We start from the raw sequence: 20394 nt of genomic DNA, 5'->3' as shown, positions 1-20394 counted from the left end.
CAGTGTTGTCACATGAAAAGATATAATAAAATATTTACAAAAATGTGAGGGGTGTACTTACTTATGTGAGATACTGTATAAACCTCAGCACAATTATTTAAAAAATAAAAATAAAATTCTTCCATTGTGTCTGATTTTGTGTACATTGAAAATAAATTGAGAGCTAACACTTCATCTGAGCCGACCATAAAGGATTATTTCACCTTTTAGCTAAGAATAATAAATGGCAATTTTTTAGCAGGTAAGAAATCGTACATTTACTTTTTTTTTTGTTTTAGGATCCTGTAAAGCATTGCACTGAGATTAGCAGATCCCGGGTACCATGCCGCTCTCCTTCACACTGGCAGTTTAAAAAAAAAAAAAAAACGTTTGGCAGCGAACAGGTGAGAAGAGAGAGTTGGGGGGAGGGGAGACTTAGCCCCCTGTATACAGCTTCAAGATTTACAGTTTGTTTCTCTTGATCCCTATAATCCTATCTATCGATCCCTATATCTCTCACAATCCCTATACATGTGTACATATGGGGGGAGGGGTGAACTGTCATCAATATCTATGGCAATCCCTATAAATGTGTATATATGGGGGAGGGGTGACCTGTCATCAATGGAAATCCCTATACATGTGTACATATGGGGGAGGGGGTGACCTGTCATCAATGGGGTGGAAGGATCCAATGAATGGGTGTCGGTTATTTTGTATCTATTAATATCCACAACACTTACCAATCCCGGTGTCTGTATTTCGGGGAGGTCCATTGGCTTTACGGCCGGAACCAATACATCTGAGAACGGCTCTGGCGCAGCCGCGCACAAAAGCCCGAGCCCTCTTCATTTTGGGGGGCTTCTTGGTTGGGGTATCTGCAGGATGGTCACTGATACCTCCTTCCATAGCTGCTCTTCCTATGGGGGGTTTCTCTTTGGTGTTTTTCAGAGAAAAAAGCTGTTTACATTTAAATTGGTTCATTATTAAGAATAATGAAACACGCTTTAAACGTACAACAATGAAATCACAATGAAATTGAATTCAAATGAAATCAAATCCAATGAAATCGCAAGAAATATCTCAGCAGAGATAAAGACAGGTCTTCACTGGTCAGCGTCAACACTTGTCTCACTGATTTCCCGCTCCTGCGGCTCCTTATATAGGCTATGGCTCCTCCCACTGGTCATGTGACTTTGTTTTTTAAAATCTCACGATGACTCAGCAAAAAAAAAATAACTGTCGATTTTTCTTAAAGGAGCCTCGTCCTTGTTTGTGAGCTGTGTGAATTCAGGCTGTAGGCTCAGTATACGGATCTAATAGGGATACGGCTCCTGTAATAACAGGTTTTTCTGGAAGTGACAGTTATTTTCACTGACATTTAACCCTTACAGTCCCATGGCTGAAATAAAGATCTGTATTCCTATGATAAGACGGTGAATGGAGTCTTATAAATCCTCCCAGAGATCAAATCTTCCCATTTATTTCATCATTCTTACAAACCAATTATTTTTCCACTTTTTAACCCTTTAACTGCCAAACTATCCCCCCCTTTCAGGTTTTAACCCTTTCACTACTAAACTATATATTTAATTTTTTTTAAAAATGTAACTGTAAATCCAATGTTCCCCCCTTTCATTTATTAACCATTTCACTGCCAAATCTTTTTTTTTTTTTTCCATTTCTTGCCCATATGTTAAAATATAAATAAAGGAAAATGTTTTTAGTTTTGGATGGAGTGGAGAGGGATTAGAACACCTGTTAGGTTTTTATCGCTGTGTGCACCCACTTTAGGGATATTCACCCTCTTTGTGTTTCATGTTTACCATTACCACCAAAAGTGAAAGAAAATTCCAATATTTGGGTTGTCACCAGAAGCAGAATTAGAGGGAAATCTTCCAATGGGGACACTAGTTCTGGTGACACCCTGGGATTATGTCACTTGGGGGATTTCTTTAACTTTTGTTTTTGTCTATGGGACAGGAAGTGAAGGGAAATCTCCCCAATGGGGACACAGATGGCAAAGAAAACCTGACAAAGGTTCTATCCCTCCCTTACTCTATTCTAAATTGGGAAAAAAAACATTGTCTTTAGTTCAATTTTAACTTTTAACTTGTATGTGGGGGGTGATGGGGAGTCTGAAAGAGGGTGGAGCATATTACACATGGGGCTCAGCGGGGGTGGAGTTTGCCCAACAGAGTGCCCCCTAACATAAAATGTGCCCATCAGCGGGCCCCTATTTTATGTTAAAGAGGTTGTACACCGAGAATTTTTTTTTCTCTTCTTTACATCCTGAAAGAGAAACCCATAATGAGCTAGTATGCATCGCATACTAGCTCATTATGAAATACTTACCTTAGAACGAGCCCCCGCCGTGCCGTCCGCTTACCTGTATGACGGGCGACATGTATAGTCGCCCGTCTTCCGGGATCGCGGCATCCGGCCATCTGATTGGCCGGAGCCGCGGTGACATCACTCCCGCGCACGCGCGCGGGAGCCGACGGTCACGGCACAGGGCTCTGAAGGAACGGCACGATCTGCCGTTCCTTCAGAGCGAATGCGCCAGTGACGTCACTGGCTGCATTAAAGGTAAATATCTCCTAAACGGTGCATGTTTAGGAGATATTTACAGTACCTATAGGTAAGCCTTAATATAGGCTTACCTGTAGGTACAACTTCCTGAGGAGGGTTTACTTCCTCTTTAAGGGTCACGCTGATGGGCAAATTTAATGCTAAGGGTTACACTGATGGGCATAATTAATGCTAAGGGTCATGGTGATGGACACGTTTTGTTTTGCCCATCTCTCTGAGTCATAGCACAGACTTGAGATTCGGATCTTGGCCCAAAGAAAATTTTAGAGGCCGGACCTCCTTGAATGTTAATTCATTACCCCTGGCCTAGGCCATCTTTATGTAGAGCAACAATTCTTTTTTCAGATCCTCAGAGAGTTCTTTGCCATGAGGTGCCATGTTGCACTTCCAGTGACCAGTATGAGTGAGTGAGAGCGATAACACCAAATTTAACACACCTGCTCCCCATTCACACCTGAGTATCACTAACGAGTCACATGATACCGGGGGAGGGAAAATGGCTAATTGGGTCCAATTTGGACATTTTCACTTAGGGGTGTACTCACTTTTATTGCCAGCGGTTTAGACATTAATGTGTGTTGAGTTATTTTGAGGGGACAGCAAATTTACACTGTTATACAAGCTGTACACTCACTACTTTACATCGTAGCAAAGTGTCATTTCTTCAGTGTTGTCACATGAAAAGATAGAATGAAATATTTACAAAAATGTGAGGGGTGTACTTACTTTTGTGAGATACTGTATAAACCTCAGCACAATCATTTAAAAAATAAAATAAAACTCTTCCATTGTGTCTGATTTTGTGTACATTGAAAATAAATGGAGAGCTAACACTTCATCTGAGCCGACCATAAAGGATTATTTCACCTTTTAGCTAAGAATAATAAATGGCAATTTTTTAGCAGGTAAGAAATCGTACATTTACTTTTTTTTTGTTTTAGGATCCTGTAAAGCATTGCACTGAGATTAGCAGATCCCGGGTACCATGCCGCTCTCCTTCACACTGGCAGTTTAAAAAAAAAAAAATCGGTTGGCAGCGAACAGGTGAGAAGAGAGAGTTGGGGGAGGGGAGACTTAGCCCCCTGTATACAGCTTCAAGATTTACAGTTTGTTTCTCTTGATCCCTATAATCCTATCTATCGATCCCTATACCCCTCACAATCCCTATACATGTGTACATATGGGGGGGGAGGGTGACCTGTCATCAATGGGGTGGAAGGATCCAATGAAAGGGTGTCGGTTATTTTGTATCTATTAATATCCACAACACTTACCAATCCCGGTGTCGGTATTTCGGGGAGGTCCATTGGCTTTACGGCCGGAACCAATACATCTAAGAACGGCTCTGGCGCAGCCGCGCACAAAAGCCAGAGCCCTCTTCATTTTGGGGGACTTCTTGGTTGGGGTATCTGCAGGATGGTCACTGATACCTCCTTCCATAGCTGCTCTTCCTATGGGGGGTTTCTCTTTGGTGTTTTTCAGAGAAAAAAGCTGTTTACATTTAAATTGGTTCATTATTAAGAATAATGAAACACGCTTTAAACGTACAACAATGAAATCACAATGAAATTGAATTCAAATGAAATCAAATCCAATGAAATCGCAAGAAATATCTCAGCAGAGATAAAGACAGGTCTTCACTGGTCAGCGTCAACACTTGTCTCACTGATCAGCCGCTGCTGCGGCTCCTTATATAGGCTCTAGCTCCTCCCACTGGTCATGTGACTTTTTTTAAATCTCATGATGACTCAGCAAAAAAAATAACTGACGATTTTTCTTAAAGGAGCCTCGTCCTTGTTTGTGAGCTGTGTGAATTCAGGCTGTAGGCTCAGTATACGGATCTAATAGGGATACGGCTCCTGTAATAACAGTTTTTTCTGGAAGTGACCGTTATTTTCACTGACATTTAACCCTTACAGTCCCATGGCTGAAATAAAGATCTGTATTCCTATGATAAGACGGTGAATGGAGCCTTATAAATCCTCCCAGAGATCAAATCTTCCTATTTATTTCATCATTCTTACAAACCAATTATTTTTCCATTTTTAACCCTTTACCTGCCAAACCAATTTTTTTCCTTTCAGCTTTTAACCCTTTCACTACCAAACTATATATTTCATTGTTTTAAACTTTTTAACTGTAAATCCAATGTTCCCCCTTTCATTTATTAATCCTTTCACTGCCAAACCAAGTAACCCCCTCCACACACACTTTAACCCTTTCACTGCCAAATCTTTTTTTTTTTTTTTTCTTCATTTCTTGCCCATATGTTAAAATGTAAATAAAGGAAAATGTTTTTAGTTTTAGTTTTGGATGGGTGGAGTGGATGAGTGGAGAGGGATTAGAACACCTGTTAGGTTTTTATCGCTGTGTGCGCCCACTTTAGGGATATTCACCCTCTTTGTGTTTCATGTTTACCATTATCACCAAAAGTGAAAGAAAATTCCAATATTTGGGTTGTCACCAGAAGCAGAATTAGAGGGGAAATCTTCCAATGGGGACATTAGTTCTGGTGACACCCTGGGATTATGTCACTTGGGGGGATTTCTTTAACTTTTGTTTTTGTCTATGGGACAGGAAGTGAAGGGAAATCTCCCCAATGGGGACACAGATGGCAAAGAAAACCTGACAGAGGTTCTATCCCTCCCTTACTCTATTCTAAATGGGGAAAAACAACATTGTCTTTAGTTCAATTTTAACTTTTAACTTGTATGTGGGGGGTGATGGGGAGTCTGAAAGAGGGTGGAGCATATTAAACATGGGGCTTAGTGGGGGTGGAGTGTCTGCAGACACGAGCAACTGTTACTTTCAGAGAGGGGGAGGGGAGAGCGCTCAGATAGTCATTTTAACCCTTTCACTGTTGGACATTTATTTATGTATTTTCATTTTTCCAATGTACTAATTGCTCATTTCTGCCTTCAAAGCATTCCATAGTTTGTGAAGTGATGAAGGCCCCGCTCAGTCACACCTCTTACATACACCTGGATGGGAAACACCCATTTTTTCAAGCGTTTTATTTTTTTTACCCAACATAGAGCAGGCTATTCATTTCAATGGACCGCCCTATGTGCGATAAACATGGCAAAGTAGCGCATGGCGTGTTCCGGGTTACTTTCTTTTATTGTTCTCGATCAATTGTTCACAGCGATACCTCACATGTGGGGTTTGAATCATGTTTACATATGTGTGCGCGACTTGCATATGCGTTCTCTTGGATGTTAGAGACCTTGCGCTCCTCCACCTTCCGTTTGAGGATGCCCCACAGATGCTCAAGAGGGTTTAGGTTGGGAGAAAGGCTTGGCCAGTCCATCACCTTTACCCTCAGCTTCTTTAGCAAGGCAGTGGTCGTCTTGGAGGTGTGTTTGGGGTCGTTATGTTGGAATATTGCCCTGCGGCCCAGTCTCTGAAGGGAGGGGATCATACTCTGCTTCAGTATGTACATGTTGGCATTCATGGTTCCCTCAATGAACTGTAGCTCCCCAGTGTCGGCAGCACTCATGCAGCCCCAGACCATGACACTCCCACCACCATGCTTGACTGTAGGCAAGACACACATGTCTTTGTACTCCTCACCTTGTTGCCGCCGGCGCCACACACTCTTGACACTATCTGAACCAAATAAGTTTATCTTGGTCTCATCTCATCAGGCCACAGGACATGGTTCCAGTAATCCATGTCCTTAGTCTGATTGTCCTCAGCAAACTGTTTGCGGGCTTTCTTCTGCATCATCTTTAGAAGAGGCTTCCTTCTGGGATGACAGCCATGCAGACCAATTTGATGCAGTGTGTGGTGTATGGTCTGAGCACTGACAGCCTGACCCCCCACCTCTTCAACTTTTGTAGGAATGCTGGCCGCACGTATACATCTATTTCCCAAAGACAACCTCTGGATATGACACTGAGCATGTGCATTCAACTTCTTTGGTCGACCAAAGCGAGGCCTGTTCTGAGTGGAACCTGCTAAGCTACTGTATGGTCTTGGCCACTGTGTTGCAGCTCAGTTTCAGGGTCTTGGCCAATCTTCTTATAGCCTAGGCCAGCTGTCAGTAAATGGTAGCCCCCGGTCAAAGAACGGACTGCACGATGCTTCCACCCGGACTGTCAGGCCGCCTCTATAAGCAGTCCTTGGTTTGCTGGGACCTCACGTGTCCAAGCAACCAGTGACGTCCCGTGTATGCGCCCCACCCCACTCCTTCTTTCTACCGCTCCCGGCTCACTCCCAGTCAGGCCGCGAGTTGGGGCGTGATGTCAAGTGCACGCCTGCCCCCCTGCTGTTTACGGCTCCTGGCTCTCGCATTTTCTGCCCCCAAAGGTATGTGGGTCACATTTTTAAGGGGGTTGCTTATTTTATAAACTGCAGACTGATGGGCATATTTTATGATAAGGGACATGCTGATGGGCACATTTTATGTTAAGAGCAACGCTGATGGACACGTTTTGTTTTGCCCAACAGAGTGCCCCCTAACATAAAATGTGCCCATCAGCGTGCCCATATTTTATGTTAAGGGTCACGCTGATGGGCAAATTTTATGCTAAGGGTTACACTGATGGGCATAATTAATGCTAAGGGTCATGGTGATGGGCACATTTTATGTTAAGGGTCACGCTGATGGACACGTTTTGTTTTCCCCATCTTTCTGAGTCCTAGCACAGACTTGAGATTCTGACCTCGGCCCAAAGGAAATTTTAGAGGCCGGACCTCCTTGAATTTTAATTCATTACCCCTGGCCTAGGCCATCTTTATGTAGAGCAACAATTCTTTTTTTTCAGATCCTCAGAGAGTTCTTTGCCAGGAGGTGCCATGTTGAACTTCCAGTGAACAGTATGAGTGAGTGAGAGCGATAACACCAAATTTAACACACCTGCTCCCCATTCACACCTGAGTATCACTAACGAGTCACATGGCACCGGGGAGGGAAAATGGCTAATTGGGCCCAATTTGGACATTTTCACTTAGGGGTGTACTCACTTTTGTTGCCAGCGGTTTAGACATTAATGTGTGTTGAGTTATTTTGAGGGGACAGCAAATTTACACTGTTATACAAGCTGTACACTCACTACTTTACATTGTAGCAAAGTGTCATTTCTTCAGTGTTGTCACATGAAAGATAGAATAAAATATTTACAAAAATGTGAGGGGTGTACTTACTTTTATGAGATACTGTATAAACCTCAGCACAATTATTTAAAAAATAAAAATAAAACTCTTCCATTGTGTCTTATTTTGTGTACATTGAAAATAAATGGAGAGCTAACACTTCATCTGAGCCGACCATAAAGGATTATTTCACCTTTTAGCTAGGAATAATAAATGGCAATTTTTTAGCAGGTAAGAAATCGTACATTTACTTTTTTTTTGTTTTAGGATCCTTTAAAGCATTGCACTGAGATTAGCAGATCCCGGGTACCATGCCGCTCTCCTTCACACTGGCAGTTTAAAAAAAAAAAAATCGGTTGGCAGCTAACAAGTGAGAAGAGAGAGTTGGGGGAGGGGAGACTTAGCCCCCTGTATACAGCTTCAAGATTTACAGTTTGTTTCTCTTGATCCCTATAATCCTATCTATCGATCCCTATATCCCTCACAATCCCTATACATGTGTACATATGGGGGGAGGGGTGACCTGTCATCAATGGCAATCCCTATACATGTGTACATATGGGGGGAGGGTTGACCTGTCATCAATGGAAATCCCTATACATGTGTACATATGGGGGGGGGGGTGACCTGTCATCAATGGGGTGGAAGGATCCAATGAAAGGGTGTCGGTTATTTTGTATCTATTAATATCCACAACACTTACCAATCCCGGTGTCGGTATTTCGGGGCGGTCCATTGGCTTTACGGCCGGAACCAATACATCTGAGAACGGCTCTGGCGCAGCCGCGCACAAAAGCCCGAGCCCTCTTCATTTTGGGGGGCTTCTTGGTTGGGGTATCTGCAGGATGGTCACTGATACCTTCTTCCATAGCTGCTCTTCCTATGGGGGATTTCTCTTTGGTGTTTTTCAGAGAAAAAAGCTGTTTACATTTAAATTGGTTCATTATTAAGAATAATGAAACACGCTTTAAACGTACAACAATGAAATCGCAATGAAATTGAATTCAAATGAAATCAAATCCAATGAAATCGCAAGAAATATCTCAGCAGAGATAAAGACAGGTCTTCACTGGTCAGCGTCAACACTTGTCTCAGTGATCAGCCGCTCCTGCGGCTCCTTATATAGGCTATGGCTCCTCCCACTGGTCATGTGACTTTTTTAAATCTCATGATGACTCAGCAAAAAAAAATAACTGACGATTTTTCTTAAAGGAGCCTCGTCCTTGTTTGTGAGCTGTGTGAATTCAGGCTGTAGGCTCAGTATACGGATCTAATAGGGATACGGCTCCTGTAATAACAGGTTTTTCTGGAAGTGACAGTTATTTTCACTGACATTTAACCCTTACAGTCCCATGGCTGAAATAAAGATCTGTATTCCTATGATAAGACGGTGAATGGAGTCTTATAAATCCTCCCAGAGATCAAATCTTCCCATTTATTTCATCATTCTTACAAAACAATTATTTTTCCACTTTTTAACCCTTTAACTGCCAAACTATCCCCCCCTTTCAGGTTTTAACCCTTTGACTACTAACTATATATTTTTTTTTTTTAAAAACTTTAACTGTAAATCCAATGTTCCCCCCCTTTCATTTATTAACCCTTTCACTGCCAAATCTTTTTTTTTTTTTTTTTTCCATTTCTTGCCCATATGTTAAAATATAAATAAAGGAAAATGTTTTTAGTTTTGGATGGAGTGGAGAGGGATTTGAACACCTGTTAGGTTTTTATCGCTGTGTGCACCCACTTTAGGGATATTCACCCTCTTTGTGTTTCATGTTTACCATTACCACCAAAATTGAAAGAAAATTCCAATATTTGGGTTGTCACCAGAAGCAGAATTAGAGGGAAATCTTCCAATGGGGACACTAGTTCTGGTGACACCCTGGGATTATGTCACATGGGAGGATTTCTCTAACTTCCGTTTTTGTCCATGGGACAGGAAGTGAAGGGAAATCTCCCCAACGGGGACACAGACGGCAAAGAAAACCTGACAGGGGTTCTATCCCTTCCTTGGGGAAAAATGTGTCTTTAGTTCTATTTGACCTTTTAACTTGTATGTGGGAGGAGTCTGAAATAGGGTGCAGAATATTACACATGGGGCTCAGCGGGGGTGTAGTGTCTGCAGACACGAGCAACTGCTACTTTCAGAGAGGGGGAGGGGAGAGCACTCAGATAGTCATTTTAACCCTTTCACTGTTGGAAATTTATTTATGTATTTTCATTTTTCCAATGTGCTAATTTCTAATTTCTGCCTTCAAAGCAATCCATAGTTTGTGAAGTGAGGAAGGCCCCGCCCAGTCACACCTCTGACATACACCTAGATGGTAAACGCCCATTTTTTTAACCACTTAAGCCCCGGAGGATTTGGCTGCTAAAGGACCAGGGTTTTTTTTGTGATTTTTTACTGCGTGACTTTAACGGACAATTGCACGGTCGTGCGACGCTGTACCTAAACAAATTTGACGTCCTTTTTTTCCCACAAACAGAGCTTTCTTTTGGTGGTATTTGATCACCTGTGCGATTTTTTGATCACGCGCTATAAACAAAAAAAGAGCGTAAATTTTGCAAAAATAACAATATTTTTCACATTTTTTTATATGAAATTCCCCAAAAAAAAAAGTAAAAATCAAAATTTTTTAACATTTTTCGGCCAATTTGTTTTATGCTACCTATGTTTGGTAAAAAAAATCGCAAAAAGCGTATTTTGATTGGTTTGCGCAAAAGTTATCGCGTTTACTAACAAAGGGAAAGATTTTTGTCATTTTTGGTGTTTTTTTTTTTAACGCGTAATGGCGGCGATCTGCGATTTTTTTTTCGGTACTGCGACATTGCGGCGGACAGATCGGACCCTTGACTGACATTTTTGACACTTTTGGGGTTACCAGTGACATTACTGCAGTAATCAGTGCTATACATATGCACTGTTACTGCAAAAATGACACTGGCAGGGAAGGGGTTAACTTTATTGGACAGGGAGGGGTTAAGTGTGTCCTAGGGGCGTGCTTCTAACTGTGTAGGGACATTCCTATTGGTGTAAAAGCAAAGATCCACCGTTCTACATAGTAGAACGGACAGATCTTCACTTTTACACAGGGAGAACTGACAGGCAGCTTGTTTACACAAGCTGCTCTGTCTTTCTCCCTTCACAGGAGCGATCGCAGTGTGACTGGCGGACATCGAGTCCGCCGGTCACACGCACTGACTTGCCTGTGAACGAGCCGCGGCGGGCGCGCGCCTCGGCGGGCGCGCGCCCGCCCGCGATAGGCTCGCAAGTCAGTGACAGGCGAGTGACGTACCGATACGTCACTCTGCCTGGCCGGGGCTGACCGCCGCAGTATATAGTCGTGCGGCGGTCGGCAACCGGTTAAAGTGTTTTTTGTTTTTTTTCCGAACAAACACAGAGCAGTCTATTGATTTCATTGGGCCGCCCTATGTGCGACAAACATGGCAAAGTAGCGCATGGCGTGTTCCGGGTCACTTTTTTTTATTGTTCGCAGCGATTCCTCACATGTGGGGTTCGAATACCGTTCACATATGAGGGCGCGAGTTGCATATGCGTTCTCCTCTGCGCGCGAGCACTGAGGGATTGGGGCACTAAAGGTGTTTTTTTTTCTTATTTATTTTATTCTGTATTTTACACGGTCCCTTTCATTTTTGTCACTTTTATTCCTATTACAAGGCATGTAGACATCCCTGGTAATAGAATATAAGCAGTGGCGGCTGGTGCCTCGGGGGCGCAGGGGCGCCGCCCCCCTATCCATGCGTCCGACCCCTAATCTACATGCGGGCGCCGGATGCATGGACTTCAATGGGGCTTTTTTTTTTTTTTTAGCCATGTGATTAGAGCCAGAGGCTCTAATAGGCTAAAAAAGGGTGGGCTCAGGGCGCAGAACACTGCGCCCTGAGCCCACCCAGTTGTGTGACAATAGCAAATGGAAATTCGCTATTGTCACACGGATCCTCCTCCTCCTTGCCAATCAGGAAGCGGAACTTGAGAACCATTTCCGGATTGGCTTAAAGGAAAAGCCATGGAATTGGGCATTGGGGAGGAGGGAGGAGACGCAGAAAACAGGAGGAAGAAGCCGAAGCCGCCGCCTGATGCTGCAGATATCCAGGCAGGGTGAGTGAGCGGGGGAGATCCTGCCTGTCCTCTGTCCTGTTCCCTGTCCCCTGTCCTGCTAAGGTCCTGGGGGGGGGTTTGGTGCGCGGCCTGGTGTGGTCACTGGTAATACCGGGATGGTGGGGGCACCTACAGGCATCATCTCCGTATCATTGTTTGCAGCCAGCAAATTCTCTACAAGGCAGAAGTGATCTGAGGGGCCAATTAGCTACTCGATCTTAGATCACTTCTGCGGGTGGCGGAAGGAGGTTCCACCCCCCCTCCCCCGTCTCTCCAGTCCCATAGAAGAGGCCGGGAGTGATGCGGCCGGCGGCGATGGCTGCCCTGTACAGGGAGAGAGGAACTGACGTTGTCCCCCTGTCTATGTAACCCTGGAAACAGGGAGCGACGAGTATTCATCATTTCCCGGCTCCGCCCCCTTTGTTTACCTGTCCATCAGTGACCAGAGAAGCAGCCGATTGGACCGATCTCAGTCTGATTGGCTGCATGGGGAGGACAGAGGAGAGATTTGGGGTCTAATAGATCCCAAGTCTCTCCATAAAGAGGACAGGACGTGTCACGGCCCATGCTGTCACAAGAGATGCTGTTCATCCCTTGTGATACAAATAAAGTTATTACCAAAAAATAAAATTAAAAAAATGGTATATATTTTTTTTTAAATAAAATAAATAATAAATTATAAAAAAATAATTAAAGCGCCCCGTCCCACTCTGCTTATGCAAATGGGAATGGATACGTTACACCCGCACACATATGTAAACGGTGATCGCACCGCACATCTGAGGTATTGTCGCGAACGTCAAAGCGAGAGCGATAATTCTATCACCAGACCTCCTGTGCCACTCTAAACTGGTAACCTGTAAAGGTATTTAAAGCATCGCCTATGGAGAATTTTAAGGTCCGTGGTTTGCCGCCATTTCACAGGCAGACGCAATTTTAAAGCGAGAAATGTTAGGTATCTTTTTACTCGGTGTAACATTATCTTTCACAGTATGCAAATAATTGGGCTAACTTTGCGGTTTTATTTATTTTTTATTCTTGAAAGTGTTTTTTTTCCTAAAATCCCGTGAAATCTCTGGGTTCACACTTTTAAATCTCAGGGGTTCATGCTGACACTTGTAGGCTTCAATTTTGGGGGGAGTCACATCCTTAGATCTCAGGGGTTCCTGCTGGGACTTGTAGTCCATCACTTTTGGGGGGAGGGGTCATATCCTTTAGATCTCAGGGGTTCATGCTGGGACTTGTAGTCCATCACTTTTGGGGGGGGGGAGTAACATCCTTAGATCTCAGGGGTTCATGCTGGGACTTTTAGGCCTTCAATTTTGGGGGGAGTCACATCCTTAGATCTCAGGGGTTCCTGCTGGGACTTGTAGTCCATCACTTTTGGGGGGAGGGGTCATATCCTTTAGATCTCAGGGGTTCATGCTGGGACTTGTAGTCCATCACTTTTGGGGGGGGGGAGTAACATCCTTAGATCTCAGGGGTTCATGCTGGGACTTTTAGGCCTTCAATTTTGGGGGGGAGTCACATCCTTAGATCTCAGGGGTTCATGCTGGGACTTGTAGTCCATCACATTTGTTGGGGGGGTGATATCCCTACATCCCAGGGGTTTCATGCTGGGACTTGTAGTCCTTCAATTATTTTTTTTTTTGGGGGGGGGGGTCACACCCTTAGATCTCAGAGTTTCATGCTGAGAATTGTAGTACATTACTTTTGGGGGGAGGGGTCACACACTTAGATCTCAGGGATACATGCTGGGACTTGTAGTCTTTCAATTTGGGGGGAGGGGGTCATTTCCTTAGATCTCAGGGATTCATGCTGGGACTTGTAGGTCTTCAAATTTTTTTTGGGGGGGGGGGGTTACATTCTTAGATATCAGGGGTTCATGCTGAGACTTGTAGTCCTTCCATTCTGGGGGGAGTAACATCCTTAGATCTTAAGGGTTCATGCTAGGACTTGTAGTCCTTCAATTCTGGGGGGGGGGGGGGGGAGAGTCACATTCTTAGAGGTCAAGGGGTTCATGCTGGTACTTGTAGTCCTTCATTTCTGGGGGGGAGTCACATCCTTAGATCTCAGAGGTTCATAATGCTGGGACTTGTAGTCTATCACGTTTGGGGTGGGGGGGTTATATCCTTAGATCTCAGGGGTTTATGCTGGGACTTGTAGTCCTTCAATTTTAGAGAGTAATCACATCCTTAGCTATTAGGGGTTCATGCTGGGACTTGTAGTCCATATCTTTAGGGGGGGGGGGTCACATCCTTAGATCTCAGAGGTTCAGGCTGGGACTTGTAGTCCTTCAATGGGGGGGGGGGGGTTCACATCCTTATATCTCAGGGATTAGTGCTGGGACTTGTAGTCCATCACTTTTTGGGGGGGGGGTCACATCCTTAGATCTCAAGGGTTCATGCCATACTGGGACTTGTAGTCCTTAAATTTTTTAGGGAGGGGAGTCACATCCTTAGATGTCAAGGGTTCACTCTGGGACTTGTAGTCCTTCAATTGTGGGGGGGGGGAGGGTCACATCTTTAGATCCCAGGGGTTTATGATGGGACTTGTAGTCCTTCAATTATTTTTTTGGGGGGGGGGTCACACCCTTAGATCTCAGAGTTTCATGCTGAGAATTGTTGTACATTACTTTTGGGGGGAGGGGTCACACACTTAGATCTCAGGGATACATGCTGGGACTTGTAGTCTTTCAATTTGGGGGGAGGGGGTAATTTCCATAGATCTCAGGGATTCATTCTGGGACTTGTAGGTCTTCAATTTTTTTTTTTTGGGGGGGGGGGGGGTTACATTCTTACATCTCAGGGGTTCATGCTGGGACTTGTAGTCCTTCCATTCTGGGGGGAGTAACATCCTTAGATCTCAAGGGTTCATGCTAGGACTTGTAGTCCTTCAATTCTGGGGGGGGGGTCACATTCTTAGAGGTCAAGGGGTTCATGCTGGTACTTGTAGTCCTTCATTTCTGGGGGGGAGTCACATCCTTAGATCTCAGGGGTTCATCATGTTGGGACTTGTAGTCTATCACGTTTGGGGGGGGGGGGTCGTATCCTTAGATCTCAGGGGTTCATGCTGGGACTTGTAGTCCTTCGATTTTGGGGAGGAGTCACATCCTTGGATCTCAGGGGTTTATGCTGGTACTTGTAGTCTATCACGTTAGGGGGGGGGGTCATATCCTTAGATCTCAGGGGTTTATGCTTGGATTTGTAGTCTATCACGTTAGGGGGGGACATATCCTTAGATCTCAGGGGTTCATGCTGGGACTTCAATTTTAGAGAGTAGTCACATCCTTAGCTATTAGGGGTTCATGCTGGGACTTGTAGTCCATAACTTTGGGGGGGGGGGGTCACATCCTTAGATCTCAGAGGTTCAAGCTGGGACTTGTAGTACTTCAATTTGGGGGGGGGGGTCCCATCCTTAGATCTCAGGGATTTGTGCTGGGACTTGTAGTCCATCACTTTTGGGGGGGTCACATCCTTAGATCTCAAGGGTTCATGCAATACTGGGACTTGTAGTCCTTCAATTTTTTAGGGGGGAGTCACATCCTTAGATGTCAAGGGTTCATGCTGGGACTTGTAGTCCTTCAATTCTGGAGGGGGGGGGGGGTCACATCTTTAGATCTAAGGGGTTCATGCTGGGACTTGTAGTCCTTCCATTTTGGGGTGGGGTGTCCTTTAATGGCAGTTTGGAAATGTGGTCACCCTATTACCTATGTGCGACACATGAAATCGCATTCAAGTCGCCCAACAAAAATCGTTAAAAAGTGTGATGAGGAACGGTATCCCTCCATATATAAAAACTCCTGAAAGTTCCCATGAAACTTCCCAAGTGCTAAAGGCCAGGACAAGTGACAGTCCCCAGGCCAGGCAGCCTGTGATCCCAGCACATAAAATCACTGCCCCCATTCATTCAATCATTCCTGCTGGGACCAGTCTGGCTGGCTCTCCGCCGCTGTGCATTGTGGGTCGGTGAGCCCCTCTGCTCTGTCACTTTAACAAAAAGTCAGACTCCTGGGCTAAACTCCGGTCTAGGTGACAGAGGCTGCAGCCAATGAGAGTGGACAGTCCAGCCGAGCCCCGCCCCGCCCTCCACTTACAATCCAGCCTGCACCGTTGAGTGACAGCTAGGCTGCATCAATGAGCGCAGTGTCCAGGGAGAGCCCGCCTCCAGGGCGTTACCACGGCAACGGGACTGAAGGGAGCGGCGGAGCCGGGAAGAGGTAAGGGAGGCCCGTGGGGGATCGGACTTGGGGGGGATCCGGGTTACCTGCAGCGGGTGGTGGGGATGTCCCGGATTTGGGGGGAGGGGGTTGCACAGGACCAGGCCGGGCCATAGCTCTATGGATCTATATATAGCTGAGGACAATAACAGCGATCCGGGGCAGAGGAGGAGTGCGGGGATCCCCGGATTACACCCGATCACCCTCCGATCTACCTCACCGGACACTTAGCCTGCCAGGATGTGGATCACAGAGATCCCATGTGTTCAGGATGGTTCTGTGTATGGAGGAATCGTACTGTGATCGGGGGTGTCATCAGGAGAGAGAGCTGACCATACAATCTGATTGTACAATCCCCTCTAGATCGTCTATGTGACAGGAGTCCGAAAAGACTCCTTTAGACTTGTGCTTAAGGGGCGCATTATAAGAGCGCACCACATTTTTAAGGCCCCCCAAAGTCACCCCCGTTTAAGCCCTAAAAGCAGACAGGCGGGGTATTACACTGCTTTGCTAAGATCGCCTCTGTCACCCACTGATCACCTCTGTCACCCACTGATCGCCTCTGTCACCCTCTGATCGCCCCTGTCACCCTCTGATCGCCCCTGTCACCCTCTGATCGCCCCTGTCACCCTCTGATCGCCCCTGTCACCCACTGATCGCCCCTGTCACCCTCTGATTGCCTCTGTCACCCACTGATCGCCTCTGTCACCCTCTGATCGCCTCTGTCACCCTCTGATCGCCTCTGTCACCCTCTGATCGCCTCTGTCACCCTCTGATCGCCTCTGTCACCCTCTGATCGCCCCTGTCACCCACTGATCGCCCCTGTCACCCACTGATCGCCCCTGTCACCCTCTGATCGCCTCTGTCACCCTCTGATCGCCTCTGTCACCCTCTGATCGCCTCTGTCACCCACTGATCGCCTCTGTCACCCACTGATTGGGACGATCGCCCCTGTCACCCTCTGATCGCCCCTGTCACCCACTGATCACCTCTGTCACCCTCTGATCGCCCCTGTCACCCTCTGATCGCCCCTGTCACCCTCTGATCGCCCCTGTCACCCTCTGATCGCCCCTGTCACCCTCTGATCGCCCCTGTCACCCTCTGATCGCCCCTGTCACCCACTGATCGCCTCTGTCACCCTCTGATCGCCCCTGTCACCCTCTGATCGCCCCTGTCACCCTCTGATCGCCTCTGTCACCCTCTGATCGCCCCTGTCACCCACTGATCGCCTCTGTCACCCTCTGATCGGGACGATCGCCTCTGTCACCCTCTGATCGCCCCTGTCACCCACTGATCGCCCCTGTCACCCTCTGATCGCCCCTGTCACCCTCTGATCGCCCCTGTCACCCTCTGATCGCCCCTGTCACCCACTGATCGCCTCTGTCACCCTCTGATCGCCTCTGTCACCCTCTGATCGCCTCTGTCACCCTCTGATCGCCCCTGTCACCCTCTGATCGCCCCTGTCACCCACTGATCGCCTCTGTCACCCTCTGATCGCCCCTGTCACCCTCTGATCGCCCCTGTCACCCTCTGATCGCCCCTGTCACCCACTGATCGCCTCTGTCACCCACTGATCGCCCCTGTCACCCACTGATCGCCCCTGTCACCCACTGATCGCCCCTGTCACCCACTGATCGCCCCTGTCACCCACTGATCGCCCCTGTCACCCTCTGATCGCCCCTGTCACCCTCTGATCGCCCCTGTCACCCTCTGATCGCCCCTGTCACCCACTGATCGCCCCTGTCACCCTCTGATCGCCCCTGTCACCCTCTGATCGCCCCTGTCACCCTCTGATCGCCCCTGTCACCCTCTGATCGCCCCTGTCACCCTCTGATCGCCCCTGTCACCCACCGATCGCCTCTGTCACCCTCTGATCGGGACGATCGCCTCTGTCACCCTCTGATCGCCTCTGTCACCCTCTGATTGGGACGATCGCCTCTGTCACCCACTGATTGGGACGATCGCCCCTGTCACCCTCTGACCGCCCCTGTCACCCTCTGATCGCCCCTGTCACCCACTGATCACCCCTGTCACCCACTGATCACCCCTGTCACCCACTGATCGCCTCTGTCACCCACTGATCGGGACGATCGCCTCTGTCACCCTCTGATCGCGACATTCGCCTCTGTCACCCACTGATCGGGACGATCGCCTCTGTCACCCACTGATCGGGACGATCGCCTCTGTCACCCTCTGGTCGCCTCTGTCACCCTCTGATCGGGACGATCGCCTCTGTCACCCACTGATCGGGACGATCGCCTCTGTCACCCTCTGATCGTGACGATCGCCTCTGTCACCCTCTGATCGTGACGATCGCCTCTGTCACCCTCTGATCGGGACGATCGCCTCTGTCACCCTCTGATCGCCTCTGTCACCCTCTGATCGCCTCTGTCACCCTCTGATCGCGACGATCGCCTCTGTCACCCACTGATCGGGACGATCGCCTCTGTCACCCTCTGATCGCCTCTGTCACCCTCTGATCGCCTCTGTCACCCTCTGATCGCCTCTGTCACCCTCTGGTCGGGACGATCGCCTCTGTCACCCACTGATCGCGACGATCGCCTCTGTCACCCACTGATCGCGACGATCGCCTCTGTCACCCACTGATCGCCTCTGGCACCCACTGATCGCGACCCATTCAAGTAAACGGGAACACGGTGCAACTGCATGCAATCCATGCGATTTTGTGGCGCATTGGTCATGGGGTTAAAAATTGGCACACAGGGTTAAAATTGGCACATAACCTCCTCGCTGCCTGTCAAACGCCTCTGAAAGGGGACCCGAATGCAGATCGTTTGTTGGACCAGGTGCGAACCAACTGTAAGACTCCATTCACACCTAGGCGATTCGAATTGTGGGTGAAATCGCCGCAATTCTGCCAGCGATTTCAGAATTGCATCTCTCACCAGCGATTCCAATCGCCTAGGTGTGAATGGAGTCTTACAGTTGGTTCGCACCTGGTCCAACATACGATCTGCATTCGGGTCGCCTTTCAGGGGCGTTTGAGAGGCAGCAGGAACCGTGCCAGCAATTCAAGAATCGCAGAACGCGTTTGCGATGCCAATACTTGTTCACTGCAACCCAATCGTGGTGCGATTTTTGCCGCGTGGCGCTGTCGCTCAAAAGAATCTCCTTCTCCTTTTTAAGTGACAAGGTTCGCTTGTTGCGATTCTTTTTTTTTTTTTTTCTTCCCAGTTGCAGCATGGCAAAATTGAACCGTGATTGGAGTGCGATTACCAAATAATAGCATCGCAAACGCGTCCCGCGATTCTAGAGGTATGATTTTTTTTTTTTTTTTTTTAATGGTTGAACTAGATGGACTGACTATGTAAGAATCGCAGTGATTTCACCCAGGATTCAAATCTCCTAGGTCTGAATGGAGCCTAAACCCTTGTTCGCATCAAACGCGGCTTTGAAATCGTGCAACTTCATCTGAAAGCACGTTATTAAAGCTGCATTTCAGTGCGACTTGAAAGACATGTATGCGGGTTCATGCACAGATATCTATTGAAGTCACACCTAAAATCGGCGATTTCACAAATCTGTGCTGTGCCACAAAGTCGGCGTTGCACTGATTGGAACGGTGCCATTGCCGGCAATTGGCTGCGACTTATGTGATTTAACCTGTCAAATCGCATGACCAGTCGCTTTATCGTGAACGAGGGCTAAGGGGTGCTTCACAACACGAGCAGTTCAGTCCTATTTTATATTTTTTTTCTGCATCGGTAACACATGGACAGTTGGTTACATGGATTCCAATGGCATTGTTCACACCAGTGCCCTGCGTTTCAGTGCAGTCAACAAAAGTAGAACATTCTGCGTTTTTTTTTTTTTTTTTCTGCAAGGAACTGCACTGGAAAGCGGCATCAAAAACACACTGGAACACATTACAGGAAAAAAAAACATGTTCCTGCTTTTTAGTCCTTTCACATTCGTATGACCTGAAAGGCATGCGACTTTGACGCGACTTGAAGCAATGCATGTGTACTCTTGAGGTCCTTGGACCTCAAGTCGCACCAAAGTCAGACTAAAGTAGTGCAGGGGCTACTTTGAAGTGCTGCGACTTGAAGTCTCACAGATATGAATGGTAATCTTTGGAAATCATAGCATACGACTTGTTATGCGACTTTTCAGCTTCAAGTCGCACAAGTGTGAAAGGGGTCTTATTTAGCATTTATTCCTATATGAGGATCGAACTCCCCAAAGTAAAGTCACACCTCTGTCTGCCTCTGAACAAACATGATCCCCCCCCCCCCTAAGAGAAGGGACTTTTAGGGCAATCAAAACACCAATATAATAAAAAAGTTTGTACATTTATTAAATCACATAAAAAATTTGGATGACATGTCACTTGACACAAATGCAAAAAATACACCTCAATTCA

General features: G+C 46.7%; 1 protein-coding gene across 2 annotated transcripts in view; it reads left to right on the top strand.

Moving 5' to 3' along the window:
- The first annotated feature begins 15878 nt into the window (after positions 1-15878).
- The window catches only part of ELMO2 (engulfment and cell motility 2), a 186090-nt gene continuing 181574 nt past the window's right edge, over positions 15879-20394 (top strand). Inside the window, exon 1 of one of the 2 annotated variants that reach the window (XM_082271363.1) lies at positions 15879-16010. The gene's annotated coding sequence lies outside the window, so the exon portion shown is untranslated. The remainder of the gene's footprint in view (positions 16011-20394) is intronic. The other variant, XM_082271364.1, reaches the window with a different exon arrangement.

The sequence above is a fragment of the Pelophylax lessonae genome (genome assembly GCF_965119305.1).
Source record: "Pelophylax lessonae genome assembly, chromosome: 11".
Classification (NCBI taxonomy): Eukaryota; Metazoa; Chordata; class Amphibia; order Anura; family Ranidae; genus Pelophylax; species Pelophylax lessonae.
The sequence above is the reverse complement of the archived record's forward strand: the minus strand, read 5'-3'. Positions and strand labels throughout refer to the sequence as shown.